Source organism: Eumetopias jubatus, unplaced genomic scaffold, assembly GCF_037043125.1.
Source record: "Eumetopias jubatus isolate StellerSeaLion01/CBP00866 unplaced genomic scaffold, mEumJub1_p1.0 scaffold_7, whole genome shotgun sequence".
NCBI classification, from domain to species: domain Eukaryota; kingdom Metazoa; phylum Chordata; class Mammalia; order Carnivora; family Otariidae; genus Eumetopias; species Eumetopias jubatus.
In genome coordinates, this window is record NW_028274813.1 from 48,494,465 (window position 1) to 48,512,324 (window position 17,860).

General features: G+C 48.3%; 1 long non-coding RNA gene across 1 annotated transcript; it reads right to left on the reverse strand.

Moving 5' to 3' along the window:
- Positions 1–325: 325 nt before the first annotated feature.
- Positions 326–2,730, reverse strand: LOC148163885 (uncharacterized). Its single transcript, XR_015768632.1, has 2 exons — positions 2,110–2,730; positions 326–1,341 (listed from the first exon to the last, which is right to left on the reverse strand). It is a non-coding gene; the product is annotated as an uncharacterized LOC148163885 (long non-coding RNA).
- Between the last annotated feature and the right edge of the window lie 15,130 nt (positions 2,731–17,860).

Sequence of the window (17,860 nt, forward strand, 5' to 3'; positions counted from 1 at the left end):
AGGGAAAGGGAGGGGTTTGCAGAGTTGAGAGCTTTGGGAGGGCAGCCTGCCTACCATCCAGGCTTCTGGTGAGCGGTTGGCTTTGGAGAAGTGGCCACGGGAAGCTATGAGTCAGGAGAGCATTCTTACAGGCTTTGCTAATGCTGATGCACTTGCAGAATGGGAGGAAATGCAGTCCTGGTTTGACCTAACCATCGCATCCTCTTTACCGTGATTAAAAGCCATCATTTTCTCCCTCCCTGGTGGCAAGGTTAGCGGAAAGAAAGTCAGTGAAAAGTAATGTCTTAAACCTATTAATTTCGAATGGCCAAAAAGAAAAGGAGTCTGCAAAAGAAAGAAACCTGCTTTTATTTCCAGTTAATTGAGCCAAAGAAAACTCTCCTTCAAATTCCTGAGCTGTTCTCATTGTTCTGTGTTTGCACAGAGCACTGTGCGGCTCCAGGGCTGTGCTCTAGAACTCTCGGGACAGTCGTGTCACCGCGGGCAAGTGGCTTGGGGGGATCTCGCTTTCCTCAGTGCGCCTGCTGGAAGTTAATAAGAACTCCAAGGAAAAATTAGTTTGGGAAGCAATGCGTTCAAAGAAGTAATATGCGTTTCTTTACTATGGAGAGACTTCAATATACCAATGTACAATGTCAATCTTCAAGAAGCATGCAGAAAACCCTGTGGATTTCCTCCTCAACACCATTCCCTGCCCCACTTCTTTGCTCAGATAACCTGGATTTTGTTTGGTTATGATTCCTGTGTGTCTTGTGGGCTCCTCCCCTGCGCCGGGGAGGCATGATGGTTAGTCTGCTCCACTGCCCTTGGCAGTGATTGCTGTAGGTGTGGGCACCAGACGCAGCCCCGCCCATGGGATGTCAGGCACATCAGACTTGGGGACTTCTAGAAAGTTTCCCTCACTTTTAAAACAAACTCAATGGGATGCCTGGGTGGCTCAGCTGTTAAGCGTCTGCCTTCTGCTCAGGTCATGGTCCTAGGGTCCTAGGCTCGAGCCCCGCATCAGGCTCCCTGCTCCACGGGAAGCCTGCTTCTCCCTCTCCCACTCCCCCTGCTTGTGTTCCCTCTCTCGCTGTGTCTCTCTCTGTCAGATAAATAAATAAAATCCTAACCAAAAAAACCCCACAATACAAGTACTTGCCTCTTCCTGTCTTTGAACATTCTTGTGTGAAGACATGAGCTCAGAGCTGCTGCAGTCATATTAGAAGCATGAAAAGCCAAGAACACCTCAGAGAAGCTGATCTCAGCCGCTGATGCTGTTAAGCTGTTGCATTAACTCTTGGGTTTGTTTCTTCATTGTTCAGGCCACGGGGCGTTCTGTGTCGTTCAGCTACTAGCATCCTGAAACCGAAAGGGACACAAGATGCAGACACTCCCAAATTCACTTGACCGCAGAAGCTCCTTCCTGATAGCGCTTTTTTTTGGGGGGGGGGCGGAAAGCCAAGGAGTGAGGGACATGGCGTTGGAAGTTGGAAGCTCCAAGTTCTGTTTTAGGTTCTAAAACTCACATGAGCTCCTGGACCTCATTTCTAACGTTGTGAAAAGGATATGTAAACGAAGATACTATAAGTCAAGTGCCTGATGCTATCTATGCATGGCACAGAGTAGATGTGTCATAAATCATTGTTGCTAACAAAATGGGGCCGGGGGTGGAGGAGAGAAATAGACCAGTTTCAAATCTCATTTCTGCCTAAGAGGTTTTTTTAAGCTTTTATTTCTTCATTTTAAGAGAGAGAGTGCAAGCAGAGGGTAGGGTAGAAGCAGAGGAAGAGAGAGAATCTCAAGCAGACCCCACGCTGAGCGCAGAACAGAGGAGAGGGGCTCTATCTCATGACCTCACAATCATGACCTGAGCCAAAAGTCAAGTCAGATGCTTAACCAACTGAGCCACCCAGGTGCCCCACTGCCTAAGAATTCTCACCATTCCCAAAGTAAAACCTGTCTTCTCTGGCCCTGTATCAGTTTATAGCATCCTCTAGCCCTCCACTCAGCAGGTAAAAGCTAAAATAAAGACACCATAGATGTCCTACGCGAGCGCCCTGGCTCCAGGGCACATCGTCCCTTTCTCTTCTGCTGCAGCAAGCCTGGGGTCCTGCTTGGTTGGGCTACCTGGATGGCCAGTGCCCCTCTGTGCACGCGGATGGCTCCCGGATGCTCTTCGGTGAGAATTCCACAGGTACCGGATGCCTAGCTGGCCCCAGGACAATCTCCAGGCTAGACACTCTTGTGGATGCCAAAGGGTTGAGTTCCTCCTCGGCCAGAGCTCTGGGACTCAGCAGCAGGCAGACAGCTGATCCAGGGCTTTGCGCTCTCTCTCTCTCAATCTCTCTTGTCCATTGAGACCTTTCATTTGTATGTATTACATCCCTAGAAAAAGAATCCCAGGATTTTCCCTTCTGTGCGTTTTCATCCGTCGTGCCAGCTGACATCATCAGTACAATAAAACCAAACCGAAGAGACAGGAGCAGCTTGTCCTGCCATGTTTCTGGATCTTTGAGTTGCACAGCAGGTCTGGGGCTCCACACTTGTTTAACCTCCTGTGAGGCTCACATTTTCCCAGCTGTTACCAACAAGGATTTCAAATTCACCAGTGTAATCATGCTTCATCATCATCCCAGTTAGAAAGTGGACCATGGCTATGGAAAGTGACCCAATAAGACCTGGTGTTTGTCTTTCTTTTGGGTGGTGTTGGCGCTCTTGAGATCATCTGCCAGGACCTTCAGGGGCACCAGTGTGGTGGCAAGGGTAGACGGCGGCTTTGGTCTGTTTTATGTGGTCTGATGAACAGCACAGAGAGCAAGTGGCTAAGAGTGTGAATGTGTGTGTGGGTGTGTGAGTGCGTGCATGTTTGTGCGTGTGCAAATCACACCGAGGTATAGTCACAGCTCAGTAGAAATACCTTATGGAAGGAGTGAGGTAGACCAGGCAAATTTTATTATTCGTTCTTTATAGACCAAGAATTCGAGGTTCAAAGAGGCAGAGGGGCCTGCCCAGGGTGACATTAGCCGTCAGGAGCTCAGCCCCTTGTGAGGACAAGCCTCTGGCTCCCAGGCCATCGCTCTTCCTACCCTGTGAAGAGCACGTTGGGTGTTCAGCGGTGAGCTGGACCCTGGCTGTTTGAGGATGGGGGAGGCAGGTGCACAAAGCAGCATTTCTACTGCAGCCCGGGGCTGCGTGATGGGAGTCCTAACTTGTGAAACGTTACAGTGAGGTGGTCGTGCTGCCCAGTATTAGTCCGGAAGAATACTTGATGGATCTGTGTCAATCTGGGAAAGTTTCCTGGAAGATGTGTGCTTTTTTTTTTTTAAGATTTTTATTTATTTATTTGACAAAGACACAGCTAGAGAAGGAACACAAGCAGGGGGAGTGGCAGGCAGAGGGAGAGCAGGCTCCCTACTGAGCAGGGAGCCCGATGGGGGTGGGTGGGGGTGGGGCTCGACTCCAGGACCCTGGGATCATGACCTGAGCTGAAGGCAGACGCTTAATGACTGAGCCACCCAGGCGCCCCGAAGATGTGCTTTTTGAGCTGAGTTATGAAGTTGTGCTTGCTCTTCTCTGACATCTATAGGAATCCCCTGGTCTGATTCTGTGAGACCTGTGATTCTGCTTTTTCTAACAAGCTCCCAGGGGATGCTGATGCTTTGAGTTGCAAAGTTACAAAGGAGGAGTAAGAGTTAACCCCCCTTGGGAGGGGTTTTCAAAGGTGATATTCCTGGCTGTAGGCAAGCTAAAGCAAAGGGTCAAAGGGGAAAAAAGTACCCTGGAGAGCAGGGCGTGTGGGGTGAGGTGGATGAGGGTGGAGAGGTGGGTAGGACCTCTCCTAAGAGGACAAGGGACACGTGACAAGGGCCTGGTGAGTGAATGAGAGCTTGGATTCGGTCCACGGCTTGCAGTGCTTCTCAGGTTGGACCCGTCTCAGCTCTATCAGAATCCTGCGGGGGCCCCACCCAGCAGATCCTGGATTAATTCGTTCTGGAGAAGGGCTAGGGAATCTGCAAAGTTAAGAAGCTCTCAGTGATTCAGACACAAACCGGTTTGACAACCTGTGTTGGGCAATTTGAGGGTTTCAGACCAGAGAGACAAGATCAGATTTGCATTTCAGATAGATCCCCTGGGAACTGGGAAGGCCAAGCTAGGAGCTGGGCCCCCCGGGGAAGAGGCCCCGATGTGGTGGTGCAGGCCAGAGAAGCTGAGCACTTGGGTCAGGATCCTGGCAATAGGAATGAAGAGGAGGGAGAACTCGAGAAATACTCATTGGTGACTCACTGGTGAGTTTCGGGTAGACTCCCAGCAAGAGAAACGATGAGTTTGATTTTAAACGAGGGACACTGGGTAGGAAGTCCATTGGGCAACCAGCTTTGAGAGTTCTGAAGTTCAGTGCAAGGACCAGACCTGGGTATAGATTTGAAACTCAGCAGCTTATAGTGTATTTACCATTAAACATCACAATGAACTTCATGTTGGCAAGTAGGAGGCTTTCAGATTTTCCCAGAGACTCTGTCTGCAGGCAGAAGAGGCATTTCCATACTAATTCTCTAATACTCTTATTAGCAATGATGTTGATACTTTGTATGTGCAGAGACCCTTCCTGGAGAATCTTGAGCCCAAAAGAACATAAGTTCTATCCCTTGGAGGCTTTTTGGTCTTTTTAAAGTAATGCATTTAGCTTGCCCAGAATCAGTCTGGGAGAAGGGAGGAACTTGATAAAGGGATCTAGCAAATCCATGTTCTGTGGTGATTGGACCTTGTAACACACATTTTCAGACTCCAAGGACAAATCACAGTAAACACGATAGCATCTTAAATTTCTTTCTCCCTTTACAAAGCACTGTGCTAGGTTCCAGTCCTTAAGGAACCCACAGTCAGCTGGAAGAGACAGACAAGCGCTTGGACATCTCTGGTGCTGTAGGTTGAGCGCATCTAAATAAAACTGGGGTTTCAGGAAAGGCTTTGTGGAAGAGGTGACACCTGTTAGACTTAGGAGGAGGAAGAGAAGTTGGTGGATGATGGAGGCGGAGGAGGAACATTCTAGGAAGAAGAAACAGCACGTGCCAGGCATGGGCTCATGAACGAGGACCTTGCCAGGGAACACGGAACAGTTAGGTAGGCTGGAGCAAAGGGCAGGCGCGGAACAGTGTTCTGTTTCGGGAGGTAAAATAACGCTCAAAGACTGAGTTTGTCTTTGTTAACACAGGTTCACTGGGAGAAATTTCACAAGCCAGTGGCATATGGGATACTGTCTCTTAATAAGCCAGCAAAGAAATAACAAACTCCAAACCGCTGGTAGGTTAATCACACTGTTGTGCCAAGCAAGGGGAGATGAAAGGAACAAGGTCTGAATTTAGTTGAGATGTGTACGTTTGGTACGGTTGCTGCTCGGGAGAGGCGCTTTAAGCCAACCCAGAGCGCACTCCCGCGGGCGGCGCAGAAGTCAGAGTGCCCCGTTGCCAGGGCACGTTGCTAGGGAACGCGGGCACGGTTCAGAGGGGATCTTCTTTTCAGGGTTGCTGCACCGGTTTTTAGCTAACTGCCCCGAGGTCTTCAGAGAGCTATTTGCATCCGCAAAAAGTCTCCAGGCCCAGGTTGAACACTCAGGCAGTCCCCACAAACTCTTGGTATTTATAGTCAAACGCCCCCTCGCCTCGCCCGCAGCGGCTTCGCTCTGTTCTTATTGATAAGCCCCCAGCGGGGGGCCCGCCCGCAGCTGAGCTGCTGAGTTAACAGAGGAGAGGATGACATCCTGTTACAGCTGACTTCACTCTTAATCAAAACAACTCTACTCGTAAAAACAATTTCCATTTTTGTCATAAACAAGTGGATGTGAAACCGTAGCACACCAATATACGACAGACAGGGACTGGAAATGAGCCCGAGTGGGGAGGGGAGCGGAGCCTCTCCAAGAAACCAGCCACCCCGGACGCAAAGATACGGGATTTAAAACTCTCTGGAAAACTCTAAGGAGCCCGTTGAAGGCGGGGCATTAACTGTGATAGCTGGGGGTGGGGCGCACTGGTGAGGACGCCGGCGGAAGGCTTTTCCGACGGATCAAGGGGACCTGAAGCAAGACAGAACAGGCCCGGTCCTCCGCGCCTCGCACGGCCCAACCCTCAAGCGTACCTCCTGAAGCAGGGAGAATGGCCAGGCCGGGTAAGATCCCGGGATTGAGACGTTTATGCCATTCACAAATCATTTGGTTTATTGCATAACTTGATCACACAAGTTAGTTACACAAGAAAGTTGGAAGGATTAACAAGCCACTCCAAAGAGGCCCTGGTCTGGTCTGAGGTACCGGTGACAAGCGTTGGCCTGGGCTGCAGTCAGGTCACCTTCTGTGTGGGCAGAGCCTCCCTCTGGAGCAGCTCGCAACGTGTGCGGTGCCGGTGGTCCGTGGGCCTTGGAGCCGCTGCTGCTTTTAAGGGTCTGCTTAGTTGGGTCCAGTGGTTACCTTTGCCATAGCAGCACAGTCTTGGTCTCACCTGTCTTTCCACGGATGTTTCCAGACAAGTTTTATATGGGAGTTCATATTGGCCACTGTGACTCCATCTTGTCTTACTCTGACTTAGCTTATTCTCTGTCTTCTGTGACTCGGAGTCCCATACAAAGTAGCACACCGTGACAATCATTCCTCTCCCCACAGCCAGCTGCCAAACAACCCGCCCTGGGCTCCCAGAGGAGCCCCTCACTGGTCTTGCTGATTCCTGTTTGTACTTCACAGCCTGTTCCCCACAGGGATAGCCAGAGTGACCTTTTAATAATGGAACTTGTATTATGTCTTTTCTCTGCTAAAGTCCTTCAATGGCTTTCCATTGACTGCTCAGAATACAAGCCAGCCTCCTCACCCAGGTGTACTTGATCTGGCCATTTCCACGTATCTGACCTTGTTTCCACTTGCGCTCTCTGTCCTTGTCCACACTCCTAACACACGGTCCTTCTTTTGTGCTGGCTCTTCCTTCTACCTGGGTCCTCACACAGCTGGCGATTTTTGCCTTTCAAGCATAATTTAAATACCATTTTCTCAGAGAGACTTTCCCTGACAGTCCCCTCAATCTACAGGAGCCCACAGGGGTTCTCTACTGAGTCACCGTTTCAAATCTCTTAGCAGCTCTAATTACTATGTGGTGTTTTCCTGTTTATTTGCCTATCTAGTTACTGTCTTCTTCCTCTGTAGTCCACAGTCTCAAAAAATGGCAGCTACCACTTCCTTCTCTCATTGTATGCACATGCTACTCCACCCATCAAGAGGTGGGGTCTAATTCTCTGTTGAATCTGGCTTTTGACTTCTTATGACTTGCTTTGACTGACAGAGTGTGGCAGAAAGGATACAGTCTCCATTCTGGACCTGACTTTTTTTTTTTTAAGATTTTATTTATTTATTTGACAGAGAGAGACACAGCGAGAGAGGGAACACAAGCAGGGGGAGTGGGAGAGGGAGAAGCAGGCTTCCCGCGGAGCAGGGAGCCCGATGCGGGGCTCGATCCCAGGACTCTGGGATCATGACCTGAGCCGAAGGCAGACGCTTAACGACTGAGCCACCCAGGCGCCCCTGGACCTAACTTTTAAGAGGCTTGTCTGCTTCCCCTTTTACTCTCGGAAGCCAGCTGCCATGTAATGAATTCGACTACCCTGCGACCACCATGCCTTGAGGAAGCTCAAGGTTCCATGTGGCAGAGTGCTGACATGACACACAGGTTGTGATGGCTGAATGCTGATGAGTTAGGGAAGCCAGCTGACACCCAGAGCAGCAGGAGTTGTCTAACCAAAACCTGACCCAACTCCTGGCCAGAGAATTGCGAGACATAATAAATCATACTGTTTGAAGTCACAAAGTCTTAGATGTTTGTTATGCAGCATGGGGTAACTGAAACATCCTCCCACTAGAAGGAAGCTTCTCAAGCTTTGCCTGGCAGTACCTGTAGACCCAGTAGATACATGTTGGATGTGAGAATTTGGGGATAATGGAGTTGACCACTGCCCAGAAGCCTCAATAAAGTGATGATGGCGATGTTTGACATTGTGAATGCAGGTGACCGAGGGATGGAAGTTAGAAAGTGGGATATTGGAGGTTTTTGTTTGTTTGTTTTAACAAGTTTAGGGATGTTGGAGTTTAACATTTCAGTCCTGAGTTTTGTGGACCTGCAGGATATGGACGTGGCTGAAGTGGCTAGAGGACAAACATCCTGGAATTGAGGACGTAAGCAGACTTGATGTAGGATTTTGACTGAGACACCCATAAGAAAATTCAGCTTTTCCAGGATGACGACAAGACCAGCAGGGGGAAGAGGCTTTGGAAGTTTCTGCCTGAGAATTATGAGGGTGATATCCTTGGAAAAACCTAGGTTCAACCAAGGCAAAAAGGATTCAGTGAGGAGTCTGCAGGGGTGGGATGGAGAGACGGTTTGCAGTGGAACAGAGGAGGGAGGGCGACCCAGAGGAAGGAGAAGGAGTCATCTGGAAGGCTGCAGCCGGGGGAGACAGTCTAGGGGCATCAGAGCCCAATGCTGGGCTCTCTCAGAATCCAGCTGAGCACCGAGGAGGCTCTCACTGTGGGCAGAAACGAAGGATGGCTTGGATGAGATCATGAGGGAAGGTTACTGGCCTTCAGATTTTGGCCAGCCTGGAGGTATAAAAATTTTGTTTTCCTGCCAACCTATGCAAAGGATAGATCATGTTTGCTGTTGGCAAGAGGGTCAGCAATCTGAGACATTTGCTCAGGATTCCAAAAGAAATGTGAAAGGATGTGGGTGGGGCATGGTTAGGCCCAAGCTGGTAGATATCCAGTAGGCCTGCTGGCCTGGCACAGCCCTTCTGAGCAGAGAGGGGAGGAAGAGGCAGCTCGAGTCCTGGGCTGAGGGAGGGCAGGGCTCTCCTGGACTCTTGTGCACCACAGAGCTTGGCTTTAGATGAAAGGTTGGCGGGGCAAGTCAGCATGAACTATATGGGACTGGTGCCCTACCAGGCTGTGGAAAGGTAAACTGGCTTGAATTACATCTTTTCAAATCCTTTATTTTTTTTAAGATTTTATTTATTTATTAGAGAGAGAGCACGAGCCAGAGGGAGAGGCAGAGGGAGAAGCAGACTCCCTGCTGAGTAAGGAGCCCAAGGCAGGGCTCTTTCCCAGGACCCTGGGATCATGACCTGAGCCAAAAGCAGACGCTTAATCGACTGAGCCACCGAGGTGCCCCTTTTCAAGTCCTTTGTTGTTGTTGTTTTAAGATTTTATTTATTTGATACAGAGATAGTGAGAGCAGGAACACAAGCAGGGGGAGTGGGAGAGGGAGAAGCAGGCTTCCCGCTGAGCAGGGAGCCCGATGTGGGGCTCTATCCCAGGACCCTGGGATCATGACCTGAGCCGAAGGCAGACTCCCAACTGACTGAGCCATCCAGGCGTCCCTCAAATCCTTTAAATAATAAACTACATTCTTTCATATTATAAAAGTAAAATAGGTTAATGTAAAAACTTTGTTTTCAAAGCAAAAAAGGCTTCAAACCCATGCCTCTCATCCCTGTCTCCCTCTCCACACAAAACAATGAGCACAGGTAAGTGGTAAGTCCTTAACATACTATTAAATTCTCATTTTAATAACACAGTTACAATTTCTCTGGACTATTCTGTTTCTTGTCCCAATTCTCAAGTCAAATGGAACCAAGCAAAGGACAAGTAAGAGAGGGAAACAATGGATTCCTTCAAGCCCTGCTGGTCTATTCAGAATGAAAGGTATTTATTAAGCTCCAACCCTTTAGGTCTGTTTTGATTATAAGTGATTGAAATGCAAGGCCAGTTAGCTTAAGCCAAGGAAGTGTATTGGTTTGTACAGATTAAAAAAAAAAAAAATGAAAAGTCCAGAGTGGGCTCAGTCAGCTACTTAAACGATACTGGCAAGAATCTCTCCCCCACCTGCTCCATCTTCTCAGCTCTGATTTTCAGTATCAGCTTCATCTCAGGCAGAATTTCCCCAGTGGGTGACTCCCAGGGGCTCTAGGCTTACTTCCTGCCAACTTAGTAGCACCAGCAAAAGGTACTTCTTTTCCTGCAGCAAAATGCTGAGGTATGGCTCTCATTGGTTGTCCTTGGGTCACATGCCTATCCCTGAGCCAATCGTGACCAGGGTGATGTGATGCTCTTGTTGGCCAGACCGGGATCACCCACCCCTGGGGTAGCAGTGGTGGCATCGGTCCCATCCAAGCCACATGGACCCTCACATCTATGGATATGTGACCTCTGCAGCCACAGGGGACCTGGTACTTAGAAGGACCCTGTGCTTGGCTTCATGCTCTGCTGTCACCTGTTTGAAATTCTTAATGATTTTTTGAAGTAGGGTTTCCACAGAGACTGTGACAAGGCATTTTCATTTTTCACTGGATCTGACAAATTTTGCAGCTGATCTTGCTGCTACACTGTCATGTGTGCCGGGAAACACTGAAAACACCGTTTTCTCAGACACAAGGAAGTGTAGGGCATCTTGGAAAAAAGCAGGTAGTCTGTGCTGGTTGAAACTTTAAGGAAAGAATGGAAACTTCATTCATTCACTTATTTATTTAAAATTTTATTAGGGGCACCTGGGTGGCTCAGTCAGTTAAGGGTATAACGACTCTTGATTTTGGCTCAGGCCATGATCTCAGGGTTGTGGGATAGAGCCCCACATCTGGCTCCCCGCTTAGCGAGTAGTCTGCTTGGGATTTTTTTCTCCTCTCCTTCTCCCTCTGCCCTTCCCCTCCCCCCAAATAAATAAATCTTAAAAAAAAAAGCAACAAACTTTATTAAGTGTGGGGGGATGGTCCTTCTACTTCCAGGGAACAGGAAGAGAAAAACAAATGTTTGTCAAGACCATCAGGTAGCTCGTAGTCTGTTGCAAAGAGACACGCAAACACACAGCAGAGTAATGACTGGGATACAAATAAGCACCAAAAGCCACTGGGACACAGAGAAGGTACCACCACCCTGGCTGGAGGTGGGTACAGTGCAGTGTTGTCCCAAGGGGGGAGGTGTGTGATTGACCAATGGAAGCGAGTAGGGACAGAGCATGTTAAGCCTCTTGGTGGGGAGTTGGTAGGGGAAGGTATGGAGATGGTTCCATGGAGCAGAAGCCATCATGTCACATCTTCCAGATAGTGGCTGGTGGATGAGCCATCATGTGGAGTGCATGACACTCCCCGGCAGCACCATTGTCCCCCAAACCCCCAACCTAGCCACTGAATATATTTCAGGCCTCAGTATTCATGCAATCCAGCCCCAGACCTAAGTGTGAAGATTTTTGCAATTATCTCCTCAGCAGGTAAAATAGTTCTTACATCTTGGGCAGACTATAGTAATTACTTGAATGACCCAATAAGGAGACAACACTGAAACAAATTGGAGACAACACTGAAACAATCTGAAACAATTGAAACCCTCCAACCCCTGGACTTTTCATTGATAGGAACCATCTTCACCCTGTTTTAACAAAAGAGTGATTTGGGTGCCTGGGTGGCTCAGTTGGCTAAGCAACTGCCTTCGGCTCAGGTCATGATCCTGGAGTTCCAGGATCAAGTCCCGCATCGGGCGCCCTGCTCAGCAGGGAGTCTGCTTCTCCCTCTAACCCTCCCTCCTCTCGTGTGCTCTCTCTCTCTCATTCTCTCTTTCAAATAAATAAATAAAATCTTTAAAAAAAAAAAAGAATGATTTATCCCCATACATTTTTTTCTTTTATTGAGTTTGGGCACCAATCGACTCCTACTGGCAGTGTGACTTTTCGCTAGCACACTTTTGACCGTTTGTCCCTTTTGAGTATCATCATGGACTGAGGCTTTTCACAGACTCAACTGGTTCCAGTTGACTGTGATCACTGTTTTCTCAAAAATTACAATTCGCTCAAAATATAAAATGTAAACAGGGTCCCTGCCCTTAAGAAACTTACAATCATTTTTGGAAAAATGAGACCTAACATCCATGGAAAATACAGTGACCAGAACAAGGCAGCACACGATTTTAAGAGGCTGTTTTGTCACGGAGTTGGGCAAGACCCTTTCTCCCGAGCAATTCTTCAAATGCACTGATTTATACAGGAGCTAAGACATTTCCTCTGGGGAGGAAACTGGAGTTGGTCCACAGTTGGCTTCAGACACCTGCAAGCGTGTCAAGCAGGGGAGGGCACGCCTGACTGTCCAAAGCTGGGGCGGAAGAAGCAGCCTAACGGGCATCCAGCTGCCAAGGAGGACGGCCAGTGAGGGCCAGGATCACTGGGACCCCTGTGAGTCTTCCTTAAAGCAACAGGTAAAGGCTTCTGAGATCCATGGCTGAGTATCAAATCACCGGAACACTTAGTGACTTGAAACAAACCACAGTCATTTTACTCTCACAGCTCGTGCTTCTGGGGGTGACTAGGATTAGCAAGGCGGTTCTTGGCTCAGGGCTTCTGCCCTCCGATTCTCATGCTTACAGTCAGATGGTGGCTGCAGCTGGAGTCCTCTTAAAAGCTTCTTTTATGCTGGCTGTTGGCTTCTCCCTCAGCTGGGGCTTCCTGCCAGAACGTGCCTCTCTGTGTGGCCAGACTCCTCACAGTATAGGATCTGGGTTCCAGGAGGGAGGCGGGCCAGGGAGGCTGCCAGGTTCTGAATGCTTTGGGGCCCGAAATTGGTGTGGCCTCTCTTACCGATATTCTATTGGTCAGGCACTTTCAGAGACCAGATTCAAGGACAGGTGACTTAGGGTACCACCTCTGGTCAGGAGGTGTGTCCAAGCATTTGGGGGCCACGTTTAAAGACAGAAACACGATGTTTTTTGAGTGTGAAGTGCATTCTATGAATTCTCTCATTTAACTCTCACAACTCTTAAAGCGTTTATCAAACAAAGAACCAGGCAGAGGAAATTAAAATTCAGGGAAAGCTAGTGACTTGCTCAAGATCACACAGCACTCCAGAGCTGAGACCTCTGAAGTGGGAATCCCAAACTGGGCACTGATATGGATCGGACTGCCCTGGGCCAGAAGGCATTCATACAGAGCCCACAGCACTTAGGCTATAATGCTCAAGACAGCCTGTTCACCAGAAAAGGATTTGAGATAGGAAAGGCATCGGTGTGGGCTAACTTGCCCACAGAGGCCTCTGTGAGCCTTCTCTTCAGCTGGGCCTTGAAGGGCAGGAAGAATCTGAGTCGTGGAGAGGAATGGAAAAGAAATGCTAAGGTTTTCTTGTAGGTGTTCTCAGGTACTCAGGCTTGGCTCTTCATTTGCTCTAGGGGAAGCCCCTCTCCCGATGCAGTGCATCAAGATCTCATGTCAGAAAGAAGTCTTCCCTTCCTCGCATGTCTGCATTTTGGGGACATACACTTTGCCAAAAAGCCATTAAGTTCAACTAAAATAGCTTGGTCTGACTACACACAAAACTTACGCATGGGTTGTGTTAATATATGGTCCCCTCACAGAACACAAAGAACCTTCCTCAACAGGAAACCTCAGTGGCTTATTCTCTCCCTGTGAGGGCTGGCTGACAAGGGCAGGGAATAATTTGGCAGAAGAAAAAAAGTTGGAGTTACAACTTAATTCTGGCATGATCATGTGGTTGGAAGGTCAAAACGAAAACCTGCCACATTGCTGTTTGTTCAAAGTTCACTTGGAGAGATTGCATGAGACTCTTTGATCTCGTAGGTCAGGGCACCAAGGCTTCAGGGCTCTTGAATTTATTTTGTGGTGAGGCTGCTGGGTTTCTGACTGAAGACCTATAGTTAGAGTGTAATTTCCTGCCCTGCTCCCCACAGCATGGGCACGGTCTGCATCACCCAGCTTGTCTCAGGGGAGGGAAATCTGTGGCCACACTTTTCCCAAATCATCCCAACTAGGACCCAAAAAGAAGAGAGTTCGGAGGCCCATCAACTCTCCGAAGAAATTTTAGAAAACCTTGGCGTTTCCTTCCTTAAAGCCAGGGCATTTTGTCAGTTGGACTGAGCCAAGAGCTGTGCAAAGAGCCTGAGATCTCCCACTGATGGAGATGAAATGGATGTTTAACCTCATGATTGGTGGGGCTTTAGTCTCTGACCAGCTGAGCATCCAAGGAACCTGGATTCCCCTTGCACACAGTACACTTATACTCAGAGCAAGCCCAGCCTTCAAGGTTGAAGGAGATCTATCCATTTCCAGCAGGCTCCTTAAAAAAAAGAAAAAAATTTTTTAAGTCAAAAAATATATGCTCATTGTAGAAAGAGCATAAAACGGCAAAAAAGAGGCAATAAAGAGGCAATATTTTTAAAAAGCTGTCTGTGATCCTATTACCAGAGATGGTCCCGGATATTGTGGTATATTTCCAGACATTTTTCCTATGCATATATGCATGTATAAATGTTTATAGGTGCATGCCTGCCATGTTTTTGTTACTTGCTCTTTCTCATGTACATATCATGAAAGCTTGTCATGTCAATAAATACATTTCAATGATATTAAGTGTCTAAAGTTTCTTTGCAGAGTTGGATTTAATTAATCTCATTATTGGAAGTTAATGTTTACAAGATTTTTTTGCTATTATAATCAATACTATAGTGACAATTCTTAATTATTTCCTTTGCTTTTTTAAAGATTTTATTTATTTATTTGAGGGGGGAGGGGCAGAGGGAGAAGCAGCCTCCCCACTGAGCAGGAGGCCTGAAGGGACAGGGACCGGGGCTGGATCCCAGGACCCTGGGATCATGACCTGAGCTGAAGGCAGATGCTTAATCGACTGAGCCACCCAGGTGCCCCTAATTATTTTCTTTGGCTATGTTCCAAAGAATGTAGTTGCTAGGTCAAAGCTTTTGGACATTTTTAAGGATTTTGATATTACATCGGTCTGGATAGGCTAAATGTTGTAGCAGACACCCCCAAAGCTCATTGGCTTAACACAGTAAAGATTTATTTCTCTCTTACATTATAGTTCAATGTAGGTCATCTGGTTGCGGGGTGGAAGGAGCTCTACATAGTCTGCTGGAACTAGGATTTGTTCATATGATAGCTTTCCATTTGCCAGAGACTTGGAGTTCTTCAACAGGATACTCTGATTGCAGCTGATAGGCAAAAGGAGAGGAGAAAATGAGAAGTGGGGGTAGGGGGGAGGGAGGGAGAGAGAGAGGGGAGGAGGGAGAGAGAGAGGGAGGGAGGGAAAGAGAGAATGGAGAATTACACGGGTGGTTTTAGGGCCAGGCTTAAAATCGACTCACATCACTTCTGCCCAGTTTCCAATTGTCCGGAACTTGGTCACATGACTGCTCCTAACTGCAACCGTGGGTGGGAAATGCAGTTTTCCTGTGTGTCCTGGAAGCAAACACAGAGTCTGGTGAATGCAAAGCATTGTCTCTGCCTCAAACATACATTACTAAGCTGCCAACCAACCAAATTTTTCCAGTTGATATTCCCACCAGCAGAGTATGAGAATTCTTATTTCCCTACACCCTCAGTAATTAAAAGGAAGACAATTTTCGTGCTCTGTTTTCTGTAGATCTGCATATGGCATTGTTGCTTCTCTGCACGACTAGACTCAGAATATCCGTTTCTCTCTTGGAAGATGTCTCCCTGAGCTCAGGACTGTATTCTCTGAAAAGCCAGGATCTGCATTCCTGACTGCTTTCAGGAGCAGCCCTCATCCCTATCTCCTAGGCTGACCTGAGTTTCTGGGCCTTTCTGGGCCTGTTCTTCCCTCTCCCCTTTCCTTCCCTGCTGTGGAGGAAGATGTAACGTGCAGGAGCCTGCAACATGGACGACCTTTACAGGGACTCTGCCCCAAGCCTCTGGCCCCACACATCCCTGAATGCATGACTCATTCAGAGGCATGGGGGAAAAGATTAGCACTCAGCATTTTCTGGGCCATCTCAGGTGGGTTCCAGCTTACAATACATTTTCACAGAAAAAAAGTTCAGAGAATGGAATTGAGAAGCCAAACTAGCAGCCCATACTGACTTGGCACATTGACCTTGACCAAACCATCTAGTGCCTTGTCCTTAGCACTCAATGTTCCATCAAAATAATCCTTCCTGATGAAATCAGGATGAGTAAACTGCTTAGCAATCATAAAGGGAAGGCAACAGAATTGTGCAAAACGTATTCTTGAAGGTTTTCACGTGAACCCAGGTTCACTGAACATCCACTCACGTCTGAGCTGTGGTTTCTTCCTTGTTTTGAAATTTAGTTTCTAGAAGATAATGCTTTCAAACAGCTTCTTGTTCATATCTTCCTCAGGGGCTAACAGCTATTGCCTGATGATTGTCTGGCAGGCCAGGCCCCTTGGCAAAGCAAGGTTTCCAGAGAGGTCTTTGTAAAAAGTCTTCCCAAAGTGCCCTTGTTCAGTCCCTCCAAGGAGCTGAGGAGCTGGGCATCAGCAGAGCAGTGAAATGCAAACCAAGTAAGTCACAGGTTTTTCGAGCATGCCAACCTTCTGGTCCTAGGCAGGAAGTATTCCAAAAAACCTCGGAAATTTCCTATGTTTTCCTAAGAATGAACCGATATCTTGTCTTTCCAAGTTGTATCCTCTGATCCCTCCCTGAGAGACAGCCATGGTCTCTGAGAGGGGATAGTAGCTGGGCCTCCTGGCTGAGTGAATCTGTAAGCTTGGTTTATGACCTAGAAATGGAAACAGGAAGTGGCTTACACATAAATATAAAGAGCACAGGCAAGGAAGGGCTGGAGAATTCTCCTTGGATGATGAGGTGTACAATAGGCAGAGGTGAAAATTGGCATCTTTTCTTTCTTTTTTTTTTTTTTCCAGTGATGCCCTCTGGCAGGGCTGGGCCATCTGGGGGTGGGGTGTCTTCCTGGGGGTGGCAGAAGGGGGACCACTGTTGATCACTAGCTTCTCTCCAGAGTGAGCCCATCTGTGTGACGCCATGGCCCCTTTTCACCTCATCTTTGCAAGTGAATTTGGGTCCTTGAAATGAGTTTTGCCAGGCTTTATAAATGTAAACTCTCAAGAGGTGCTTCCAACAAGAAAAACCAACTTCTAGCAGCTTTTAATAGTTCCCAGAAGGTTCCCTGAGCCCATGGGGGAAGGACTTCCTTGCAATTATGCCGAGATACAAAAATTCACTGTCATTCCTAGATACCTGGCGGGGAGGCTGCTGGAGGGGGTGGCTGTCCTCACTGTGCAGGGCCCTGGGGCCTTGCAGCTGCACGTGGGATGGGCAAGGAGGGGAGAGAAGTTTGGAGGGCTGACCTCCCTATAGAGGGGGGGCACCACCTAGAGCTTCCCCACACTCCCCTTTCTGCCTCTCCCAGGGCTAGAGAGCAGCTAGCGGCTGGGCTTGGAGGCTGAGGCCTGGCGCGCTGACTTTGACCAAATCATCCAGTGCTTTGGACTTAGTACTCAGTGTTCCACCGGAATAATCCTTCCCCAATGAAATCAGGGTGACTAAACTCCTCTTAGAGGTTCCTAATTCTCTTAGAGGTCATGGTTCCACCACAGCAACCCAGATGTTCGTTCTCAGAACCTCAGAACTACTTTTCCCAGGCTCCACCCCATCCCCTCCCATCCCTGCCCCCCACTCACAGTGGTGAGAAGAGAAGGCTCTTCTGTGTTTTTATGCTGTTCCCATAATTCCCCAGCAATGAGCTGAGCCCACATATGTCAGTGGATGAATCCTGAAGACCTGAGGCAGGGCAGGGCCTGGGCACTGAGGAGGGTCCCCCCCAGGGATCAATCCACCATCAACATATGTCCCCTGAGGGCCCTCTCTAGTTTCTCTGAGGGCAGTCCTGAGGCCACCAGCAGCAGAACAATGGATGGGAGTGGAGCTCTTAAAAGACTGATTCTGGGGGGCACCTGGGTGGTTCAGTCAATTAAGGATCCGACTCTTGATTTCAGCTCAGGTCTTGATCTCATTGTCCTGGGAAAGAGCAGAAAAACCCTCATTTGTCGTATCTGCCAATTC